This window comes from Lithobates pipiens, unplaced genomic scaffold (genome assembly GCF_037356315.1).
Source record: "Lithobates pipiens isolate NorthernLeopardFrog02 unplaced genomic scaffold, aLitPip1_a1.2 Scaffold_25, whole genome shotgun sequence".
Lineage (NCBI taxonomy): Eukaryota > Metazoa > Chordata > Amphibia > Anura > Ranidae > Lithobates > Lithobates pipiens.
The window spans coordinates 216830717-216850299 of record NW_027507787.1 but is presented as its reverse complement, the minus strand read 5'-3'; positions in this window follow the sequence as shown (position 1 = coordinate 216850299).

Here is a 19583-nt window from a genome sequence, read left to right as displayed (position 1 = left end):
AAAATAACGTCACCCCGCTGAACTTTGTTGGATCACTTTAACTACCACCCATTACATTGAAGAACACCTAGCACTTTATTTACACTTGTAGTTCATTTATATTTTATGCGATTTTTTGGTTTTAAGTCCATTTATGTTTTATGCGACTCATGATATAGTCGCTGCACGATTCTTTTGCACCTTATGCGATTCTGTATAGTTAGCACTTTATCTCACTATATGCACCTTTATATGGTCATTTGATATAGATACCCATCCGTTGGTTTAGACGATTGTTTAAACTGTGCTTTCTTTTACTTGGATCCAGCCCTCAGCACTACCGCACTTTTTTGTTTATTTTTAAACAAAATTGTATTAATCTTGACTTATTTTATTTTATTTCTATATATAAATTTTTTGCACTTAACACCATATAATATCACAAATTTTTATGAATTATTTTTACCTGTATGTATTGCTGTGTATGCCAAATCATTGATCCAAGAGACTATATGATAATTACGCTATTATATTTTATTTTTGTCATATATTTGATGTGCTACTAGCCGCTATTTACTTACCTGTATACACACTTTTAACCCTATACTATACTTACCTGGACCACCCTCATTGGCTTTACTGGGATTTTACCTCCACATGTCTACACAATACACAATTATTGTAAATTTACATATCCTCTAATACAGCGCACCACTATTCTTGTACCAACAAAGCTAATAACTACCGACACCAATCTCTGCTCTACTGACATTGCCCACTGCTCTAGTGACACTGTCCATTGCATTACTGCTATATCTATCTATCTATCTATCTATCTATCTATCTATCTATCTATATATATATATATATATATATATATATATATATATATCTATATATATATATATATATATATATATATATATATATATATATATATATATATATATATATATATATTTATTTATTTATTTATATACACAGTATGTCACAAAAGTGAGTACACCCCTCAAATTTTTGTAAATATGTTATTATATCTTTTCATGTGACAACACTGAAGAAATGACACTTGTCTACAATGTAAAGTAGTGAGTGTACAGCTTGTATAACAGTGTAAATTTTGCTGTCCATGAAAAATAACTCAACACACAGCCATTAATGTCTAAACCGCTGGAAATAAAAGTGAATACACCCCTTGATGAAAATTTCCACATTGGGCCCAATTAGCCATTTTCCCTTCCCGGTGTCATGTAACTCGTTAGTGTTACAAGGTCTCAGGTGTGAATGGGGAGCAGGTGTGTTAAATTTGGCGTTATCGCTCTCAGTCTCTCATACTGGTCACTGGAATTTAAAACATGGCACCTCATGGCAAAGAACTCACTGAGGATCTGAAAAAAATTGTTGCTCTATATAAAGAATATTATTATTCAGGATTTATATAGCGCCAACAGTTTGCGCAGCACTTTACAACATGAGGGCAGACAGTACACTCACAATACAAATCAATACAGGAGGGACTAGAAGGCCCTGCTCGTTAGAGCTTACATCTAGAAGCTGGCCTGGGCTATTTATATATATATAGAGAGAGAGAGAGAGAGAGAGAGAGAGAGAGAGAGAGAGAGAGAGAGAGAGAGAGAGATACACACGCCAGTGTTTTTGAGCTTTGGGGTGCACACCCTAATGCAATAGGCTCCGCACACCTATGCTTATTATTTTGTGATTGGACTACCAAGTATCATTGCCAGCATAAAGGCTGTAGGATATGACTTTGAGTAGTAATAAATGTAAATAGCCTAACAATAAACACTAATAAGTAAACTGAGCATATCTGGCAATAACGCTAACGGTCTCCTGAGATTGTTTTATGTTTCGCCTATACAGCTTCTTTTTTTTTCATTTGCTTTTATACGTTTTTTTGCCATGATATTTATGATGACCAATTAATTTACTTTCTGCATTTATGGCTTTTGGGTCAATATCTTAAAATACAGTTTGCTTAATTACTCGTCCATGTGTTTATTTTCTATACAAATCTCCAAAGAAATAAAAATATTACTACAGAGCCCCCTGGCTACCACAAATAATTGTTAGCATTCCTTGCTGGAATGTCAGCATTTATGCATCTGCTCGGCTGCTGTATAAAAAGCAGAAACTACACATGTTTTCTAGTTCTTATTTTCTTATAATTATCTTTGAAAAAAGGCATCCTTATAAAGGACAAATTTTGGCACTTCTGTTTAAAAGGTATAATTGTGTTGATAAGCAAAATGTTACAGAACTAAAAATTCAATAAAGACACAACCCCTTCCTGGAAAACCTTATATATTGTATAAAAGGATTTTTTTATTTTTTAAAGATTTCTTCTTTTTTTATTTTTTTTGACATAAAAAATATATTTAAATGATTTTACAGCATCCTAAAGGGATCTATGCGTATGTTTTTGGTGCTGGGTTTTGCCCATTGCCTCTTGGAGGGTTTGGATGGAATGCACTGACTATCCTTGGTTTTAATATGCATTTACAGGCTATGTTCCCTCTGATGGTATTTAGAGATTCTATACAGGCATACCCCATTTTTAAGTACACAATGGGGTTTATTTACTAAAGCTAAAAAGTACAAAATCAGGCTCACTTCTGTATAAAAACCAATGAGCTTCCAGGTTTTATTACCAAAGCTTAATTGAACAATCTGGGGTTAGAAGCTGAATGGTTTCTATGTAGAAGTGAGATGGATTTTGCACTTTTGAGCTTTAGTAAATAAACCCCATTGTGTACTTAAAATTAGGGTATGCCTGTACAACACAGTGTAAGTAGTGTGTGCGTTAGAATGTTTATGGCTTGTATTTCTTATCTTTTTCTTTACCTTTAATATTATTAATATACAGGAGTTATATAGCGCCGACAGTTTACGCAGCGCTTTACAGCGTTGGGGTAGACATTACAATACAATACAATTTAAGACAAAGGGAATCAGAGGGCCCTGCTCGTTAAAGCTTACAATCTAGGAGGGAGGGTCAAGTTATACAAAAGGGTAATAGCTGTGGGGGATGAGCTATTGGAGACAATAGTGCAGTTGTTAGATGGAGGAAGGATAGGCTTCTCTGAAGAGGAAAGTTTTCAGGGATCGCCTAAAAGTAGATAAATTTGGAGACAGTCTGACAGATTGGGGTAGTGAGTTCCAGAGGATGGGCGAGGCTCAGGAGAAGTCCTGTAGGCGGATATGGGAGGAGATGATGAGGGAGCTAGAGAGCAGGAGTTCTTGGGAGGAACGAAGTGGGCGATTAGGTTGGTATTTTGGGACTAGGCTAGTGATGTAGCTGGGGCAGAGTTGTGGACGGCTTTGTAGGTAAGTGTTAGTATTTTGAATTTAATTCGTTGGGCAAGTGGCAGTCAATGGAGGGATTGGCAGAGAGGGGTGGCAGACACTGTGCGGTTTGTAAGGTGGATGAGTCTGGCAGCAGCATTCATGATGGACTGAAGGGGGGATTGTCTATTTAAAGGTGAACCAATGAGGAGGGAGTTGCAGTAGTCAAGGCGAGAGATAACCAGGGAGTGAATCAGGAGCTTTGTGGTTTCATTGGTTAGAAAGGGACGTAGTTTAGAGATGTTACGGAGGTTGAGGCAGCAAGCTTTGGAAAGTGATTGGATGTGGGGCCGAAAGGAGAGTTCAGAGTCCAGGATAACACCTAGAACCCTGACATGTGGGGATGGGTGGATGGTTGTGCCATTACTCTTGACAGAGAAGTCAGGGGAAGAGGCACGTGGGGGAGGAAATATTATAAGTTCAGTTTTGGACAAGTTGAGTTTGAGGAAGTGTTGTGACATCCATACAGATATGTCTGTTAGTAAGTTGGTGATGCGGGAGGAGACAGATTGAGTGAGTTGAGGGTTGGAGAGATAGATTTGTGTGTCGTCAGTGTAGAAATGAAATTGAAAGCCATGAGAGGCTATCAGCTGACCCAGGGAAGGGGTGTAGATTGAAAATAAAAGAGGTCCAAGAACAGGACCTTGGGGGACTCTGACAGAGAAGGGAAGAGGAGTGGAGGAAGAAGAATTGTAAGTGACACTGAAGGTGTGTTGGGATAGGTAGGATGAGAGCCACTGAAGAGCACAGTCACAGAGACCAAGGGAGTAAAGTTTTTCGAGGAGGAGAAGGTGGTCAGCCGTGTCAAAGACAGCTGAAAGGTCCAGAAGTAGGAGTACAGAATAGTGACCGTTGGTTTTTGCAGTTAGTAGGTCATTTGTGAGTTTTAAAAGAGCAGTTTCTGTTGAGTGTTGAGGGCGAAATCCAGATTGAAGGGGATCAAGAAGTTTGTTTTTAATGAGGTAGTCACTCAGTTGGTTGTAAACCAGGCGCTCGAGGAGTTTAGAGGAAAATGGGAGCAAGGAGATAGGGCGTAGGTTGTTAGGATTGGTAGGGTCCAAGGATGGCTTTTTAAGTATGGGGGTGACCAGTGCGTGTTTTAGAGCATTGGGGAAAATGCCAGAGGTGAGGGAGAGATTGAAGATGTGGGTTAGAGTGTAGTATAGAGTCAGATGGCGACCGTAGTGTTTGAGAGGGAATAGGATCCAGGGGGCAGGTGGTTAGGTGGGCGTTAGAAAGGAGTTTAGCAACTTCGTCTGTAGTAGCAGTTTTGAATAAGGTTGAGAGTACCTGTTGTAGTGGAGTCTTAACTGGGTTGAGATACCTTTAGAGTGGAGATTTCATCATGGATTGTATCAATCTTCTTTTTGAATTGATTAGCAATCTCTTGGGCAGTGAGTGAGTCAGTGGGTGGAGGCGGCAGAGGACAGAGTAGAGAGATGAACGTAGAGAAAAGTTTATGGGGAATGGACGAAAAAGGTGTTAATAAGAGTTGTAAAGTAGGTCTGCTTGGCAGTGTGGAGGAAAGAGTAGTATTTTTGGAGGGCACATTTGTATTGGTTGAAGTCTTTGAGAGACTTGGTCTTGTGCCACAGACGCTCAAGAGCGTGACTACGTTTTTTGAGAATTCTAGTGTCATCTGTTTGCCAGGGGTGTAGGGGTCAAGGTCTGATTCTGCGTGTAGTGATTGGAGCGAGCTTGTCCAGGGTGGAGGACAGGGTTTTATTGCAGATGGAAGTGGCTTGGTTGGGGCAGGACAGGGCAGAGATTTTGTCATAGAGGTGGTCAGCAGCAGAATAGAGGAGAGAAGAGTTGAAGTTGCGAAAGTTTCTACAGGTGATGGTTAGGCGATTAGAGGGAAAGGTGTTTGAAGACAGGGAGAGAGAGAAATTAACCTCCCTGGCGGTATGATTATTTCGGATTTTAGGTGCTAAAAGCGGTACAATTATTTTGCATGAAAATTTGGCGTTTTATATTGTAGTTCTGTAATTCTTAGCAATAACTCACTTAAATCTGTCCAAACCAGAGTTTAGCATACATCCCGGGTATGATAAAGTTTGAAAAATGAAATCATAAATTATAATATAATAAATAATTATAAATAATTATACCAAATAATAATATAACAATAATAAAAATTATTCAATAATGTAATCAAATCAAAAACACTGAAATTTGCTCAGGTGCAGAATTGTCACTGTCATTACTTTTCAGTATTTGATGACGGATCTCCCCACAAATCGATATCGATCAATTCTGCGAGTGATTCCAATTTATTATCACTGTTTTCTAGCTGGTCTAAAATCATTTTTGATGTAAAGGGACAGTTTTGGTTGCTATGGACAATCTCCAGTTTCCAGGCATAAAGAACAGTTTTTATTATATAAAACTGCATGCAGGACACTGGGCAGACCACTAGGGACAAAGGGGATGTGAAATTATTACATACAGCAATGTAATCTGTAAAATGACATTATACTGTATGTATAGTGAGTGTTTCACTTTTTTGAATTTGGCGCCGATCTCCGTCCGTCGCAACGCTCGCAGGGCACTGAGATCGAGCGAGACACAGCTCGCTCGTACAGCGCGGGGACATCACTGGATTCAAGGGAGAAGGTAAGTAAACCTCTCCCTGCATACAGCGATGCGGTCCCGAGTCTGGCTCGGGGTTACCGCTTTTGGTATAAAAATGTCACCCCGAGCCAGACTCGGAAATACCGTCAGGGGGGTTAATTAGGTGATGGTCGGAAAGAGGAGAAAGATTACTTGAGAAGTTGCATGGAGTGCAAAGGTAGGAGAATACAAGGTCAAGGGTGTTGCCATCAGAATGAGTAGAAGCCTGTACCCATTGCTGCAGGTCAAATGAAGAGGTTAGACTAATGATGGTGTCCCCGCCCATTATGATGTCACAGTCCCCGCATCCTCTGGGACTGTGACATCATAATGGGCGGGGACATCATCCGGTGATGTCCCTATATAAGTCGCGGTGCGCCGCGTCCCCGTCAATGTGAGCGGAGAGAGCGACGAGGCAACATCTGAAGAGAAGAAGAGAAGAACAGAAGACGGCGACAGCGTCGACAGAAGAATAGTCCACCGCCTGTAAAAGAGCTAGAAGAAGGCGCGGTGGCCCGGCAAGAAGAACCGAAGAGGGGGACAAGCAGAAGATAGCGGAGGAGTCCGGCGAGAAGACCCCCGAAGACGGAAGACCGGAGCTGTGCAATAAACTATTTTAACCCTTGTGTGTTGTGTTTTATTTTTACTTTTTTCACAGGTGAATGGGTAGGGGTACATTGTACCCCATACTCATTCAAATAGGGTGGGGGGCCGCTCACTCAGGAGGGGGGGGCGCTCGCTCGTCCCCACCCCCTTTCCTGGCTGGCCGTGTAGCGTGCTCGGACAAGGGTCTGATGTGGACCTGGGGGGACCCCCACGCAGATTTTTCGGCGTAGGTATTCCCCTTTAAGTCCATACCAGGTGACGGGGCCAGCGACGCCTCCTTCGCTGGCCCCGGCTACCTGAAGACGCGCTCAAAATGAGCGGACTTTCCTCCGCGTGTGTGGGAGAGACCGTTCATTTCAAAAGTACGCCATATTAGTCCGCTGAAAAAGTGCCGTGTGTGGGCAAGTAGCACGTTCGGAAAGTCCGGCGGATAGTCCGGTGGGAAGTCCGTCAGACTATGTTGGTACGCGGCATAAGAAGTTTAGAAGTAGCAGGAGTGTTTGTATTAGCAGGGATGTTGAAATCACCAAGAAGGATTGTGGGAATTTATGAAGACAGAAAGTAGGGTAGCCAGGCAGAGAACTCATCAAGGAAGGTTGATACTGGTCTAGGGGGCTGGTAGATCACAGCAATTCTTAGGGAAGTAGGAAAGAATAGACGTATACAGTGAGCTTCAAATGATGAGAGGGAAAGAGAGAGGAGTGAATAACCTGGAAGGTGCATTGGGGGGATAGAGGAGTCCCACTCCACCTCCCTTGCGTCCATTAGGCCTAGGGGAGTGAGTCCAGTGAAGGCCACCCTGGGAGAGGGAAGTAGGAGAAGGGGTATCAGATTTGTGGAGCCAGGTTTCTGTGAGAGCAAGTAGATTATAGGAATTAGTGACAAAGAGGTCATGAACAGCAGCGAGTTTGTTGCAGACAGAGGGAGCGTTCCAGAGGGAGCAGGACAGGGGGAAGCTGGTTTTGGGAAGAAGAGGAATTGAGACTAAATTGCATAGACTGCGACTGCCAGAGGGTGTAGGGTGATGGTTGTGTTGGGTACAGTTAAATAAGGGAGGCCCAGGGTTTGGGGAAATATCTCCAGCGGTTAGCAGAAGTAGAAAAGTAAGGGAGGTAATATGAGAGTAGGATTTGTATGAGGGGACATGCTTCAGTACCCTGGGGTGTTTGTTAGCAAGTGGGTTTAGAGTTAGAAAGAGGTGATGAGTGCAGTAGTAAGGAGAAGGGAGAAGTGATGGCGATGTGTACAGATTGTGGGGTGGAGCAGGGGGGTGAAGAAAAGGGAGTTTGAGGAGAGAGGCTGCAATTGTGAAAAGGAGGAGAAGTAAAGAGTGCATGTTTCAGAGAGGAAGGAGAGATAAATTGGAAGTAAGGTCACCTGCAGTCTGCAAATCGCAGAAGTGCAAGAGCAGAAGTGCCACTTATTTAAAGAACCCCCTGTATGTGCAGCCCCCTGTATGTGTTCCCAGTAACGAAGGCCTTGTTTTTATACTGTGTTGGGTGTGGGTTGAATCTGGCAATTAATCAATCAGGAGGTAATATAGAGAAGCACGGATTATGAATGCAATGATATAAGGAGTGCTGGACATGACAGTGTGGATGAGGGACACAGAGGGTTAAGCTTTATGGGTGGAGCTGAGTAAAAAGGTTTGCAGGAAGCAAGTTCAGTGTAGGGGAGGGGTCATATAAAAGGGAGGGGTGTGGCTTTAGGGGATCATTCGGATCCCAGCGTGACACAGAGGAGGCAGTTTTTCTCTGCTCCTCTGTAATGGCCGACCTAGATGGGATTTTCAAGAGGCTGAGACGGGCGGCGGAGGCGCGCGGAGCGGAGTGGCTGCGGGACCGAGCGGGGACCAGGAGGACGCCGCGGAGGATGTCGGTGATGCAGGTGAGGCGCCGCTGCATGCGCGGAGGTCTCGGCCTCCGGCGCGTTTTTTCCCCGGGGCCTACCCCTCGTCCACCTCGTGACTGTCGGAGCCCGGGGGCCGACCGCTCGGTCCCCCCGGCGAAGAGGAAGGTGCCTGGCTCTCCCTGGTCTGGGTGGTCATTGCGCCGCCGACCGGAGGGGGGCGGGGCCTCGCGGCAAAATGGCGCCGGCTCCGGGTCGGCACCCGGGTACGGGGGGGGAACGGGCGGGGGGCTCTGGGTCCAGCCACCTTGGGGGTGCGGCGGAAGGGGGGATCCTCGGACTGGGGGTTTCAGCGTGGGGACACGCGCGGTGGGGGGCAGGGTTTGGCACGGGGGGGGGGGGGGTCGCTGCTCCCGGGATGGGGCGGGTGGGATGCAGAGAGCCACCGAGGTGCCGGGCAGGGCTGGCCTTGGACGCCAGCATGCCGGGGGTGGTCGGGGGCCACAGGCACTGCGGGATGCGCCTGACCGCGCTGGCCAGGAGGTCTGCGATTCGCCCAGGGGGATGGCGGTGCCCCCGGCGCGCACCGCGGAGGACAAGTCCGAGGGTGAGCTGTCGCAGGAGGAGGAATTTTCACATGCAGCGCATGGAACCATGACTGTCGGCAAGGCCCCGGTGCGGCCAGGTAAGTCACGTGATCCTTTGGTTCTGACGGAAGCCTTGGGGGGATTTCCTGGGGGACCCGGTATCCCAGAACGGCAAGGGGATGGGGGCAGAGGGCCGGTCGGCGGGGGTGGGGCATGTCGCCCTGGGGGGGGGGGCCCACGGACAGCTGCAGGACCTTCTTGGAGGGGCGGCGGGCCCTGGTGGGTAAGTTTGCCGGGGGTTCGGGGGCACCGCAAGTGGGTCCCTGGATGGCTGCGGGCCCAGGGTCGGGGGGTGGGGGGTCCGGGACCACGCCGGTGGTGGACCCCCCGACCGCTGCGGCTTCTGGGGGGGTGGTAGACATGGGGCCTGGGGGCACGGGGGTCCCCCCGGTGGTCACGGAACCTGGGGCGTGGACCGATGTGGTCAGGGTTGTGGATGCTGCCCGGTGCGCAGCATATGTTGATTCGAGGGCCCGGTGGGGGCGTGCCTGAAGCAGGAGGTGCGGGAGAATATTGGCATGGGTGAGTATGTGGAGATTTTCTCGTTGCTCCCCCTTGAGAAGTTCAACTTCTCAAGTTCAACTTCGTCAAGCCGGACGGTTCCAAAAGGACGGCGAGGAGAAGCGTAGGTATCGGCTGATTCTGCGCACTTTCTCCATTTGGCTTCAGGCGTTCGCTGGCTTAGCTAGCGTGATTGGGGAGAAGAACCCCGAGCATTGCTCGGCGTTGTTCTGCTATATGGACGCGATTGGAGGGGCTTATCGGGTGTATGGGGGGGGTGGCATGGCTGCGTTATGACGAACAGTCCGGGCAGCGGTAAGCGGTGCGGCCGGAACTACGCTGGGACCGCAAGGACATCAGCCGCTGGATGAGGCTTATGTCTGCGGCTCGGACTCCTGCTCCGTTTCTTCAGGGGGGGGCGGGAGTGTGTTGTCCTCAGGGCTGCCGGCCGGGAAAAAGTGGGGTGTGTGCTGGCCCTTTAACGGGGGGCTTGTAAATTCGGGAGAGCGTGCCGATTTAAGCACGAGTGCTCCGGCTGCGGCGGCGCCCTCGCACTGTCCCGCTGTTTCAGGAAAGGAAAGCGTTCCGGCGATGTTGCTCACGAAAGGGATGACGCCGGTAATCCTGGGAAGGATGCTTCCTTTCCTAGGTGAGTATCCGGATGGTGAGGCGGCGCTGGGGTTGATTTCGGAGTTTCGGGATGGTTTAAGGATTCCTTGTTCATTGGCGGAGGTGCCGCCAGTGGCCCGGAACTTGCAATCGGCTTTGGTATACCCTGGGGGTGGTAGGCGAAAACTTGGGCAAGGAAGTGGCGTTGGGCCGGATGGGTGGGCCTTTCGAAGTGCAACCGTGGGGCGACCTGGTGGTGTCCCCGCTGGGTGTAGTTCCTGGGAAAGAGCCAGGGCAATTTCGCTTGATTCATCACTTGTCCTTTCCTAAAGGGGGGTCGGTCAATGACTTCATCGGCCCTGATGCGTTTACGGTCTCATACACGTCTTTTGATGCGGCGGTGAGGTGGGTCAGGCTTTCTGGATGCGGGGCTCTTATGGCCAAGGCAGATGTGGGGTGCCATTGGCGGGGCCAGTTCTATATGAGTAAGTGCCTGCCCATGGGTTGTTCCATTTCCTGCGCCTACTTTGAGGCGTTTAGCTCATTTTGGAATGGGTGGTGAGTGACGTTTCGGGCCTGGAGTCGGTCGTCCACTATTTGGACGACTTTCTGTGCGTGGGCCCCGCCTGCCTCCAGTGTGGGTGCGATTTTTCTGTCTACGTTGCAGCACATTGCAGGTAAGTTCGGGGTACCGTTGGCGGGGGATAACACGGAGGGACCAGTTACGGACTTGAGTTTTTTGGGGATAGTGATCAATTCGAGGGCAATGGAGTGTCGATTGCCCGAGAATAAATTACTTGATCGGAAGATGGAATTGGCGGAGATGCAAGGATAGTAGAAGGTCTGGTTGAGGGCCCTGCAGTCTCTGTTGGGCTACCTAAATTTTGCTTGCCGGATCATCCCTATGGGGGCGGGTGTTCTGCAGTCGGCTGTCGGCAGCCTCGGCCGGGGTGAGTGTGCCTAACCATTTTGTGCATCTGCGGGAAGGAACACAGGGAAGACTTGCGGGCGTGGCTTGAATTCCTAGCCTCTTGTAACGGGCGGGACCTGTGGATGTCGGGGCCAGTGAGCGATTTCGATGTGGAATTGGTCGCTGCCGCGGCTGGGTCGGTGGGTTATGGGGCGTATTTTCGGGGACGGTGGAGTGCTGAACCTTGGCCGCGATCTTGAGAGGTGGCGGGGTTGTTGGGCAACCTGGTTCTGCTCGAACTATTCCTGGTGGTGTTGGTATTGGAGCTGTGGGGGGAGGAGTTCCGTAATAGGAGGTTGCGCATTAGTTGAGACGACATGGGGGTGGTTCAGGTCCTCAACCATTTGGCTGCTACGGCAGCTGGTGTTTCGGTGTTTACGGCTCAATGTTTACGTTTCGGCAGTGCACATACCTAATTCTTTGGCTAACTCACTCTCTCGTTTTCAGTGGGACGAGTCCCGGGATCTGGCGCCGAGAACGGAGGAGTCGAGGGCGTCTTGCCCTGGGTGGATGTGGGGGATGCCCTTGTAGTCGCCGCAGGTTGGATTCAGGGGTCTTTGAGTGGGTCCACGTGGGCGGCCTATTCTGGGGTGTGGTCAGAATGGTTGGGTTGGAGCGGTTGGTCGGGGCTCCGACCAGCGCTGGTTGGTGCTGTATTGGGTGGCACGGAACATTGAGATGGGATTGGCACCTGCGTCGATTGATCGGAAATTGGCGGGGTTGGCATTTTTGTTTAAGCTGTGGGGAGAGCCGGACGGGAATGCGGATTTTTTGGGTGCGGCAAACCTTGAAGGGGTATAGGAGGGAACGGGAAGGTCGGGAGGCGCACAGGCTGGTGAAGTGTGATAACTTGGTGGCGATTTGTTCCCGGCTTGTGGAAGTTTGTTCTTCCGCTTACAAGGCCATCCTGTTCACAGCGGCTTTTTCATTGGCGTTTTATGGGGCGTTTGGGACTGGGGAGTTGGTGTGTCGGTCTAAACGGGGTGCTGTGGGGCTGTTGGATCAGGATGTACAGGTGGCTGCTGATCGGGTGAGTATACGGTGGCGGAGGTCCAAGCCTGACCAGCTGGGCAGGGGAGTGGTGATTGTACTGTTTGCCTTGCCGGGCTCGGCAGTGGGCCCTGTGGTGGCGGTAAGGGCCTTTCGGGCGGTGCAGCTGGAGGGGGGGGCCTTTCTTGCTGCATGCGGGGGGCTCTTTTCTCTCTAGGTTGCAATTCGTGTCAGTTTTGCGGACTGTGGGTTTGGACGACCGGGAGTACTCGTCGCACTCCTTCCGTATTGGGGCGGCCACTGAGGCTGCCCGATGTGGGCTGGCTGAGGCGATTGTTCGCCGGATCGGTCGTTGGGAATCTAAGAGGTTCCGTTCGTATGTCCGGCCGCAGTTGATCCTGGGGTGAGCTGGGGCGCGGCTGGGAGTGTTTTGCAGTATGGGGTTGGGAGTTACAGGTGTTATGGTATATTACGTTGGTTGGTTGTTATGTGTTCTGTGTTATGTTTTTCATTCCAGATGGAGGTTCCTCACGCCTCGTTTGGATCCTAGGGCACTCGGACGTGTGCTGGGGGGCCGGGAGAGGTGATGCTCAGCCGGCAGGCGGGCCGTTGGGAATTCCTGGGGGGAGGCTAGGTTGATGTGGTTGGGATTCCCGGGCATGCGGTGGGAGCGTGTGATGAAGGAAGTTGAGCGCTTTGCAATGAGGGACAGGCCCCCGGATGTGTTGGTCATTTACGCAGGGGGCAACGACCTGGGCATACGGAAGGAAAGGGACATCTTAGCTGATGTTAGGGCGGATGTTTTGCACTTACGAGTCCGCTTCCCGGGTACCATCTTGGTTTGGTAGGTCATTGCGGGCAGATCGGTGTGGAGGTGGGCTAGGTCCATGGTAAGCATCAACAAAACCAGGATGGGGGTCGGACGTGGGTATTGACCTTTGGTCATTGGGTCTGCAGGAGGGTATACAAAATAGCTCTTAGGGTGTGGGGTGGCCCTCAAGGTTGAGGGGGTCACCCTTTCGGGCTGTGGCGGTGTGTTTTCTGGTGGTTTCTGACGGTAGACAGGTACTCAGAAGGGATCTGAGGGTGTGGGGGGCTCATCTAACGATCGGCCCCTCTGGGTATTCCTGAACGTTGGAGGGAATACGGTTATGTTCACTGGCGGAAGTTGTCTCCGACCGGTCACAGGTGGAGGCCTTTGGGAAGTTGGTGAGGTGTACCGCAGTGATTTGGTATTGGCTTAAGTGGGGTCACCGTCAGAGATCACCAGAATGGGCAGTTAATGTTATTTAATGTGGTTTAATGGTAATAAAGTTATTTATATTTATATATCTATATATATTTAGATATTTTCATATTTACAAGTTATTGGAGTGAATTTTGAGTTATGTTTAATAAAGGCTGTTGTGGCCAGTTTACTCCAACCTATGGTGTGGTCTCGTTTCTAATAGGGGAAGGTATGGGTAAGGAATAATATAAGGGGAACATTCAGACTACACTAGTCAAGAGAAGCACGGATTATGAATGCAATGATATAAGGAGTGCTGGACATGACAGTGTGGATGAGGGACACAGAGGGTTAAGCTTTATGGGTGGAGCTGAGTAAAAAGGTTTGCAGGAAGCAAGTTCAGTGTAGGGGAGGGGTCATATAAAAGGGAGGGGTGTGGCTTTAGGGGATCATTCGGATCCCAGCGTGACACAGAGGAGGCAGTTTTTCCCGCCCTCCCGCCCTAATGTTATGTGTTTGTTTTGTTGTGTCGTTTGTTGCTGGTCTTTTCTTCTTTTGCAGGTTTCGTCGGTTGTCACGGCAGCTGAAGGTTTTCCTGTGTTGGCGGTGTGTTTTCTGGTGGTTTCTGACGGTAGACAGGTACTCAGAAGGGATCTGAGGGTGTGGGGGGCTCATCTAACGATCGGCCCCTCTGGGTATTCCTGAACGTTGGAGGGAATACGGTTATGTTCACTGGCGGAAGTTGTCTCCGACCGGTCACAGGTGGAGGCCTTTGGGAAGTTGGTGAGGTGTACCGCAGTGATTTGGTATTGGCTTAAGTGGGGTCACCGTCAGAGATCACCAGAATGGGCAGTTAATGTTATTTAATGTGGTTTAATGGTAATAAAGTTATTTATATTTATATATCTATATATATTTAGATATTTTCATATTTACAAGTTATTGGAGTGAATTTTGAGTTATGTTTAATAAAGGCTGTTGTGGCCAGTTTACTCCAACCTATGGTGTGGTCTCGTTTCTAATAGGGGAAGGTATGGGTAAGGAATAATATAAGGGGAACATTCAGACTACACTAGTCATGGGCACACAGCTAGAAGAGCAAATCTTTTCACATCACATTGAAACAGGACCAAAAGGCCAAAATTGTAAAGACGAGACAAGCCATAATTTAGGTAAGACTTAATAGCTAAATAAACATTGAAATAATTGAGATTGAAACAGCAGTGGAAAACAGATTTACCAAAGAAGCATGTGAGCAGTAAAGTGTTCAATTTGAAGTAGATGGGGAGGTATAAACGCAGATTTACCAAAGAATCATGTGAGCAGTAAAGTGTTCAGTTTGAAGTAGATGGGGAGGTATAAACGCAGATTTACCACAGAAGCATGTGAGCAGTAAAGTAAGTGTTTAGTTTGAAGTAGATGGGGAGGTATAAACGCAGATTTACCTAAGAAGCATGTGAGCAGTAAAGTGTTCAGTTTAAAGTAGATGGGGAGGTATAAACGCAGATTTACCAAAAGAAGCATGTGAGCAGTAAAGTGTTCAGTTTGAAGTAGATGGGGAGGTATGAATGCAGATTTACCACATAAGCATGTGAGCAGCAGGCCCGGACTGGCCATAGGGCACACCGGGCGTTTGTCTGGCTGTGACATGCAGGGTTAGCCGCGGATTCCGACATGCAGGGCCGGTGTTCTGCCTAATAGAGTCCGTCCATCAATATGCGTCCGCTCCGTACTGCGCATGCGCAGTACGGAGCAGACGAAGCTTCGGAAAATCTCTGAAGCTGAACGGCGCCTGCGCCGTGAGTGGAGGTGGTAGGCCCACCATCCAAGCGGACATAGGGTTGTGAATTTTAGAGGGCCCCTCGCGGGCGAGCTTCGCTCGCCACGCTTCGGGCTCGGCCTCGCTGCGCTCGGCTCTTTTTTATTCTAGCTCTATGTCCACTTGGATAGTGGGGATAGAACCTGGACTCACGGCGCAGGCGCCGTTCATCCTCGGCAATTTTCAGAATCTGTGTTCCTGTGTACTGCGCATGCGCAGTACGCAGGGGACAGCATCTGATGGAGGACCCTATTTGACAAGACACCGGCTACTGATGTTCTGCATATGCTGGTGGTGGTGGGAGGAGTGGATGCATTCTCCGCCTACCAAGAGCTGCTACAGCTCAGTCTGGAATCTGGGCTGCGGGGACAGCAGCATCACTGCATCTAAACCCATACATTGCCAGACAGGGTACAGAGTATGCTTTCTATTTCCCGGACAAGCTTGTGCACACTCACTCTGCGCCCTCCTGCACTCCGATCTCCAGTGCCCTTCTGAGTGAAGCCGGAGCCCAGCTAATGCTGCTGACACTGTGCAGTGTGGGAGTTGAGCTGAACTGTGAAAAGTTTGTGAAGATAAGCTGATTAATGTCGGGACACAGGACAGATTTTCTTGCAGGACATGAGACACTGGAGGAGTCCAAACAGCAGGCGAGTGTGTGTGTGTGTGTGTATGGGGGGGGCTGCTAAGTTTGCAGTCTCTCCCCCATAGCTGACACAAATCTCTCAAGCAGGCAGACATCACTGTAAAAGCACCCCCATCAGTCTCTGTTCACATACTGTGAACTTCATTTTTGACCCTTCCATTTAACCCTGTATTATCCAAAACGTATACAGTGAAAAGTATAAACTCACCACAGAAAGTAATAATAATCCTCAATAAACAGCAGAGCGCAGTGTTCACAGCTATCTGCATGCTAGCACTGTTGTATGAACACTTATTAATTTAGAGAATTATTATTATTATTATTATTCAGGATTTATATAGCGCCAACAGTTTGCGCAGCGCTTTACAATATGAGGGCAGACAGTACACTTACAATACAAATCAATACAGGAGGGATCAGAGGGCCCTGCTCGTTAGAGCTTACAATCTAGAATCATTTCTGTTTATGGAGTATTTTTTTTTTTGCGTTTACTTACAGGCTCAGTTCACACATACAGGTGTGACCAAACATGGACATATTTTTCACGCATCATGTGTAAGGAATCCCAGTCTTTCCAATAGTATGCCTTGCCTGCAAACAACTAAAATGATGTCCACCATGTCAGTGCCTACATCATGGCAGTACATGGGCATTGCCATGATGTGGATCCTGGACTGCAACTATAGACTATAGAATACACCCTTGTGTATGAAAGGGAACTTTGCTTAACAGGCTAAAAGCTGTGTAAGAGGCCCCAAAATTTTTGATGGTCGCCCTGTGCAAGGCCGATCCTGGGTGGGTGCTGAGGCAGGGTGGGGGGGGGTGCGGTCCGGCCCAAGTACCACACTGGGGGGTGTCAGGCCAGCATCGCCCACTGTAACAGCTTATATTTGAATCACTGGGTATCCACCGTCAAACAAGTCCCGGCTCCTTTGATAGACAACACACTTGTCCAATGCCGGGACATGTGCTGTCTATAATAGGTAGGAGTCAATTCAGGAGGCAGGACTGGTATGACAGCAGGATGGCAGTGATTCAAATTAAAGCTGTCACAGCAAGCAACACCAGCCTGTGTGATGACCTGGTCAGCTCTCCTCTCTGGTCCCTACACTGGCGAGGTTGCATTGCTGGGCACTGGTGAGGCTGCATTGCTGGGCACTGGTGAGGCTGTATTACTGAGCACTGGTGAGGCTGCATTGCTGGGCACTGGTCAGGCTGCATAGATGGGCACAGCTGAGCCCTGCATTCTCTAAGTAGCGCACTCCTGAGCCATGCATTCTTTGTTTAGCGCACTCCTGAGCCATGCATTCTTTCTGTAGCGCACTCCTGACCATGCATTCTGTATGTTGCGCACTCCTGAGCCATGCATTCTGTATGTAGCGCACTCCTGAGCCATGCATTCTTTATGTATGTTTACAGCATTTACTTAACTATAAGTGCTCATGCACACGGACGTTTTAAAAAACTGTCTGCAAAGCTAGCTCCGACGCCTGGAAAAATCGTCGTTAAAAACGCGATTTTTACCACGTTTTGCATTGGCGTTTTTGCGCGTTTTTGCGCGTTTTTTAGCGTTAGCGTTAAGTAGCGTTTTTTAAGAAACACATCTCTTGGCTATAGCACTCAGAAAACAAAGAAAATATGTTGCGCGTTTATGCGCGTTTTTGCGCGTTTTCCCGCGATTCGCGTTTTTACAGCTCTAGCTCCACGCCATGGAACGCACTGGTCCTGGGTTTTTTTTACAGCTTAAAAACGCCTATGCCATTTGCAGCTCAAAAACGCCTAGGTGGGCATGAAGCCATAGACTAACATGGACAGCCGTTTTTAACCACTTTCAGACCGGACCATTTTGCTGGTAAATGACCAGAGGTCTTTTTACACTTTGGCACTGCGCTGCTTTAACTGGTAATTGCGCGGTCATGCAATGTTGTACCCAAACAAAATTTGCGTCCTTTTCTTCCCACAAATAGAGCTTTCTTTTGATGGTATTTGATTGCCTCTGCGATTTTTATTTTTTGCGATATAAACGTAAAAAGACCGCAAATTTTGAAAAAAAATGATATTTTCTACTTTTTGTTATTAGAAAAATCCAATAAACTCAATTTTAGTCATACATTTAGGCCAAAATGTATTCAGCCACATGTCTTTGGTAAAAAAAAAGTCAATAATTGTATATTTATTGGTTTGCGCAAAAGTTGTCACATCTACAAACTAAGGTACGTTTTCTGGAATTTACGCAGCTTTTAGTTTACGACTGCCTATCTCATTTCTTGAGGTGCTAAAATGGCAGGGCAGTACAAAACCCCCCCAAATGACCCCATTTTGGAAAGTAGACCCCCTAAGGAAATTGATAAGAGGCATGTTGAGCCCATTGAATATTTTATTTTTTTGCCTCAAGCGATTGAATAATGACAAAAAAAAAATTTTTTTTTTTTTTTTACACAAAGTTGTCACTAAATGATATATTGCTCACACATGCTATGGGCGTATGTGAAATGACACCCCAAAATAAATTCTGCTGCTTCTCCTGAGTACGGGGATACCACATATGTGGGACTTTTTGGGAGCCTAGCCGCGTACGGGGCCCCGAAAACCAAGCACCGCCTTCAGGCTTTCTAAGGGCGTAAATTTTTGAGTTCACTTCTCACTACCTATTACAGTTTTGAAGGCCATAAAATGCCAAGATGGCACAAAACCCCCACAAATGACCCCATTTTAGAAAGTAGACACCCCAAGCTATTTGCTGAGAGGCATGTTGAGTTCATGGAATATTTTATATTTTGCCACAAGTTGCGGGAAAATTACAAACTTTTTTTTTTTTTTTTTTTTTTTCACAAAGTTGTCACTAAATGATATATTGCTCACACATGCCATGGGCATATGTGAAATGACACCCCAAAATAAATTCTGCTGCTTCTCCTGAGTACGGGGATACCACATATGTGGGACTTTTTGGGAGCCTAGCCGCGTACGGGGCCCCGAAAACCAAGCACCGCCTTCAGGCTTTCTAAGGGCGTAAATATTTGACTTCACTCCTCACTACCTATTACAGTTTTGAAGGCCATAAAATGCCAAGATGGCACAAAACCCCCACAAATGACCCCATTTTAGAAAGTAGACACCCCAAGCTATTTGCTGAGAGGCATGTTGAGTCCATGGAATATTTTATATTTTGCCACAAGTTGCGGGAAAATTACAAACTTTTTTTTTTTTTTTTTTTTTTTCACAAAGTTGTCACTAAATGATATATTGCTCACGCATGCCATGGGCATATGTGAAATGACACCCCAAAATAAATTCTGCTGCTTCTCCTGAGTACGGGGATACCACATATGTGGGACTTTTTGGGAGCCTAGCCGCGTACGGGGCCCCGAAAACCAAGCACCGCCTTCAGGCTTTCTAAGGGCGTTACAGTTTTGAAGGCCATAAAATGCCAAGATGGCACAAACCCCCCCCAAATGACCCCATTTTGGAAAGTAGACACCCCTAAATTTAGGGGTACACTAGTGAGACTAGGTAATAAATGGCGGGTGCCCTGAAACTATAAAAAAAATAACTAACCAACCAGCGTCACCTGTAACAGTTATATGGTGATCACTGGTGAAAGGGTTAACTAGGGGGCAATCAGGGGGCTTTATGCGGTAGTATATGGGGGTCCCTGGCGCTATAAAAAGCTGCGGCGAACCTAAATACCTACCTGCCTAACTAGCGTCACCTGTGACACTAATACAGCGATCAGAAAAACGATCGCTTATTAGGCTGGGTTC